Raw genomic sequence first — 6,000 nt, forward strand, 5'->3', positions numbered from 1 at the left:
AGACTTATCTTTGAATTTGCTGATTAACAAGCTTCCCAATGCATCCCATGTATCAATTGAATTTACTGCAAGACTTCTAAAGAAAATTAATGCTTTACCTCTGAAAGACACAGCTAATAACTTCAAGGCCACATTTTCGTGTTGAACTTGGTGTAATCCGCAAAGGGTAGACATATCCTTAATATGTTCCACTACTGAAACATGATTTTCACCAGTAAAATATGGCACACTTTTTAATGTTGGTGGTGGAATATCATGATGGATAGCAATTTGCAAGGGGCTGCCAGCATTGAAAGCTACAAATGGCAAATTTCGGGCCATTTGATGAACTAGTGGTATTTTTTGCTATGCTACAAATGGTAATGAAGGTCAGATAGGCTGATTTACCTTCTGCTAATATGTTTTTAGTCCTGTAACAGCAGCTGTAGAACCACTTCTAGATGCTGAAAATACAAATTGGTCCCTTGATAATGGCTCATAAATGGGCCCTTCAGATTAAGAATGATCTTGAACACTTAAGTCTTCAAGAAAACCAATATCTTCGATAACTATCACAGATTCTTCAGAATTTGTTAGCTGTTCTTCAATTGTAGGATATTCAAACGCTAAAAAATCTGATCCGGATGGTGAAACTGATCTTCCCCTTGAAACTGTTGGTGTTCTTCTTCCTCTTGTTGTCCATATGGGAGCTCTTCTCATTAAAAAATCACCAAACTACAACTGAATCTGCGATAAACCTTAAACATAGAGTCGCCAGGTGTTAATAAAATACCTTCAAAAGGTTGAAATATTGTTGTTCACACCAAAACAACAGTAAAATCTTGAAAATTAGTGAACTGTGAAGCAGTTCGTGGTCCCACCGGGCATGCCAGAAAACTGTTGTCAATCAGGATTTGCGCTTTTAGCGAGATGTAGAATCAAGCTATCCTGTGAAACAACAAAAACTCTCTCGGGTGGTGGGTTCTCCTAAAATGAGAGAAGAATCTCTAGAAGCTAGGCCGGTTCCTAAGTTGTGATCACCTAATCCTATATTGTACTCAAGATAAGGGTAAGAAATGAATGAATGAATTATTAAAACCAATCTAAGTGAGGTGATACACCAATGGTTATTAATGTAATTTTGATTAACTTCAGCACAAACTACGAAAAAGACAATTGTTTCATAATATCAGACAATCACGTAATCACAATAGTGTTTCTATATAAGGATTGGGATCTCCTGCTTTAAAATGGATACATAAGTTTCACCAATTTTCTGCAAGAAAATAATAATCACAAACATAGACCTGCAATCACATGTATCACAATTCAAATCTGCAACTAGGAATGTAACTATAATGAAGGTGAACACAACATTAAAGCAAGGAATTCACAAAATTACACAAGAATCTATGATAAGGAATCGCTGTATCTCTATAATAAATGCTGGAAGAATAATTTCTGTCACAAGTGCCTTTACAATCAACTCAAAATCTGCAATCTACAAAAAATCTGAATCTGAAAAAAGGTCCTCCATAATGAGGTCAAAGTACAATATATAGAAGAATAGCCCTAACTTAGATTCCAAAATCATGCCTAGGAAAAATCACCAAAAAATGATGAAAACAATGAAAGAGCCTCTAAAAACTGCACTCAACCACCTGCATAACTGCTAGATAACTCAAAATTGCCTTTAACTCTCTAGAATCATGCAAAAAACCCAAACTCGAATAAACTGAATAACTCTCAAAAATAGCATGTGAAAATGCTCCAAATTATGCAATATATGCATAAAATAAGCCCTCCATCTGACCTGCATGCATAAATGATCTTAACTACCCCATAGGATGCTAAAAATATCATCATATAACTCATAAACCTGTATAAGGAACTGAAACTGAACCTTCTCAAAAGCACCCCCTGTTAACTAAATGTCCTTGTTCCAAAAATAGCGTTCTTGTTTTCTCTCCTTGCATTTAGGCATTTAAATGCTAAATCTCTCTTGATTTCCATTAGATTAATTAATAAAATCAATGACCTTATAATTACGACCATTTGACATATTAATTTCACAATTGAAGCTCATTTATTATATTAATTTAATATTATTGTGTTCATTCTTATATTTCATCATTTTAAATGAACACGCTAATATTAATTTAATATTTATAATGGAAAAAATAATTTAACTCCTTTTATTTATACTAATACTAGTATGCTTCAAGAATTAATGTTCTATTTTTGTTAATTTTAAAACGTATTAGTATTAGTATAAATAATGTAATATTATTATTATTATTATTATTATATATTTTAAAAAATTATATTAGTTTCACATATATTAGATGACAAAAATGTGTTTCATTTAATATATGCAAAGCTAATTAAAAATAGAATCTAATAATAATAATATTACATTAATATATCAATATGATAAAATTACAACCGACTCACTTGCGGATTTAAAAATTTATGAAAAGTGAGAAAGGCAAAAAATAAAATAAAGAAGGAAAGGGAAAATGTTGTTGTTTTTGTTCATTCTCTCACTTGTTCATTTTGTGTGAGAGCAAGGAAGAAGGGTTTCTCCAAACCCTAGCTGCGACTTGATGCTTCCCCTTGTGATTCCTTGCTATTCGGATGGCTATGTAGATTTTGCTGGTTGTTGACGCCATTGTGAGTTAGCTGTAGTCATTTTTTTTCTTCATATGAGTCTTATTCTGGATTTTTTCTCCATGGTTGTAGTCATTTATTTGCTTACAGGTGGCTATTTGTTTTGATCACCAAAACGTTTCTCTTTGGCAGTGACTTCTTGTGATATTTGTTAGGATAAACCACAGACAGGAATAAAAACTACATGCAAATATAACCAATAACAGAAAATAATAGAACACATAGAAATGAACACAAGGCACCAAGATTTAACATGGTTCACCCAATCCCTGGGCTATGTCCACCAAACAACAAGTCCGATCTAATTACAATCCAGTGATTACAACCTGATTAGAATCTGTAATCCCTTACAGCTCAATACCGCCGCAAGAACCAATTTCGTATCATAACTTTATGAAAAATACCCAACCCTAAGCCCTTTTATACAAGTATTAAACCGCTTTAGGGTTATAACATGTTGGCCATATGTCGGCTACTGCCCAAAAAAAAAAAAATTTGGGGCGATGCCCCGAACCCCACTATTTATGAAGTATGTACAGTACTTTCCTGATCAGTCACCACAATCTAACAATATTTTATTTGTTCTTGGGCTCGAGTTGCTGGTTCGTACTGTGATACTTGCTACTGGGCAGTGACTTGGCTTTGACGGCCTTTGCTTGCTGTTGATAGTAACCATTTTTGTATCAGATCAGGGCATTTTTCTCCATGGTTGTAGTCATTTTTGGTAAGCATGAATTCATCATGCTGTATAGCTACAATTACCTCACCATTTGTTGGAGTTTCTTTACTTCTCCAGCTTTGGATGGCCTCTCTTGCTGCTGATGGGTATGTTTTCTCTACAAATCTTCTTCTTACTTGTGCATTTCGGGCGCCATACTTTGCTTCTTTGGATTCTTGGCATAAATGAATGCCTTGTTGTGCTCAAAATTTTCCTAAAATAGGTTTGAAGGTTTCATTTTCTTCATATTGAGCAGCTTTATTCTGAAATATTTTCTTTTTCTTGGCTGGAAACTACCATATTCTACTAGAATTTGAACATTTGCTTTTTTTCATGGTGTAGTTTATAAAAATTTCATGATCTCTTGTAACCCTCAATATATGTAGAAACTCTGCATCTGTCTTAGAGGAATTAACATTTTATGATTTATAAAATCTCCAATTTCAACAAGCTTTATTCTTAGGATGTAACATTTCCCCGGTCTTCCTTTTACTGATTATGAGTACCATTTCTTAGTTTACTTCCGGCTATGAATTCCATTTATTCTCCCTCTGATATATAAGTCATTACTAATGGCTATCCATTTCTCTTTGATGGGCTTGATTCAGCTCTTCCAAGGCTATGAGCGACATGTGTTTAAGCTTTTCTTGAGCTTCTAGCTTTGATTTCAGAAATATGGGCACCACATCCTCAGTATTTGCAAAGGATCTCTTCTTCAAGTGTTGGAATTCTGAACATTGTTCATTTAGCAGTCGAATTTCCTTCTTTTAAATCTGCTCTTGGAATTTTAATTTCATTCTAGCTGTGGGATTTAGATACAGGCTGTGATGCTTTTTTGTCCTTGTTGTTCGGATTCTGATAACAATAATGGCATTTGCTAATTTTATTTCTTAGTATTTCCATTCAGTTTTTATGAATGTAAACTTCTTGCCTTTATGTACTCTCTATTCTTTGCTTAGAGAAAATCGAAAAAATCAGTCATATTCGTTGTAGGTGCAGCAATTTCAGAACCAATACTTAGTGCTTCCACGAGCATTAGAATGATAGCTTCCATGTTTGGTCTGGTTTCGACTCCTTGGAGAATACATAGACAGGCAATTTCACATATAGCATTAAGTTCTTTTTGAATGATACTGTTCAATGTAGGATCTGCAATGTCTGCCATTTAATAAGATACCTTTGTAAATGCAAGAGGTAGAGCCCTTTTGCCTACAAGATTACTGAATCCTTCACAGAATACTTCTATTTCAGTGTAGGTGAAGGATTGTACTCTGCCTTATGCACTCGCATACTTATACAATGATATTCTCTTGATTAAATATGCCATTAGATACATGTGCTTTTTTTCGTGATTAGCTTCTAATGTAAGATTCATCTTGCTGATACACTTTATCCCATTCTGATCTTTCTTTCAAATGAAATATAGCTTGAAAATCTATTTCAGTTGAGCTCCTCTAACAATTATCATATAACCAACAGCTTGAATTGTAACATCGAAAATCTTTAATTTGTCTTAACCTTTGAAATTGTTAAAGATATATATGTCAATTTGCTGAAACAGATGTGACTATATATATATATATCACTGATTAATGACAATAGCAAAGATCATTGTTATTCATATTTTAATACCACTTTTGAAGTTTTAGTCTTCATTACTATTCAGAAATCATATAATACTAGAATATATTTCTTTGTTGGCTATTATGAAATCATATCATGTTTCGCCTCTTTACTTTACTCATAACAGTTTTGATATATCATATATTAACAAAGAAAATGTAGCATGAATGCTAATACTCCTGTTTACCTGCACATTATATTTTTCTGTAGCTGTTTTCCTTTCCTTTCCTATTGATTTGGCACTGATAGGTAATTCTAATCGACCTTATGACTGATTATACCTGTACTTTATTAATACATGCTGAAAAATACTTGTGATTCCTTTAACTTCAGACTTTGAAATTATACACATCCTCCATGATTTGACCGTAAGGTTCCATATCTGAATTGTATGCATGTTTCCTTCAATGATCTCCTCAAAGTCTTTGGTCTTCGCCCCTCCTTGATTTGACCAGAAAGTTTCGTGCTTGTAACTTATGCACGTCCTTTCTATGATCTCCTCAATGTCTTCAACTACATTGGTTTAACAGGAAGGTCCCACGCCTGTAATGTATGTATGCCACCTCAAGAGGCTCCCCAATATCTTCTGTCTTTGCTCGAACAATCTCATCCAAAAGGCTTCATGCATGTAATGTACGCATGATCCTTCTATAGCCTCAATTCTTCATACCTGTTTCTACACATGGAACAAACTCATTAATAAAAACATGTTTTATTTTCTTCAGATTTTCTTGTTGCCTTGCCTTTTAGCATAGTTATATGGATGACCATTTTGTATAAACAACAGAGTATAGATTGATAGGAATGTCTTCCATTGCTCAGTTCGTATGGACTGATCCATTTCTTTCCTCATTTTTGCAGGTTTTACTCTCGGATGGAGATGCGAGATCAGCCCAGATGCGTTCAACGCAACAACTTTCCATTCAGGCAATGGATGCCTTTCCTTTCTATCTCTTTTTCAATAATTTTCTGTTTGTACAATGTGTTTAATTCAGATATTTATGTTAGGA

Source organism: Cupressus sempervirens, chromosome 11 (assembly GCF_028749045.1).
Source record: "Cupressus sempervirens isolate cs-2001-9-10 chromosome 11, ASM2874904v1, whole genome shotgun sequence".
Taxonomy (NCBI): Eukaryota; Viridiplantae; Streptophyta; class Pinopsida; order Cupressales; family Cupressaceae; genus Cupressus; species Cupressus sempervirens.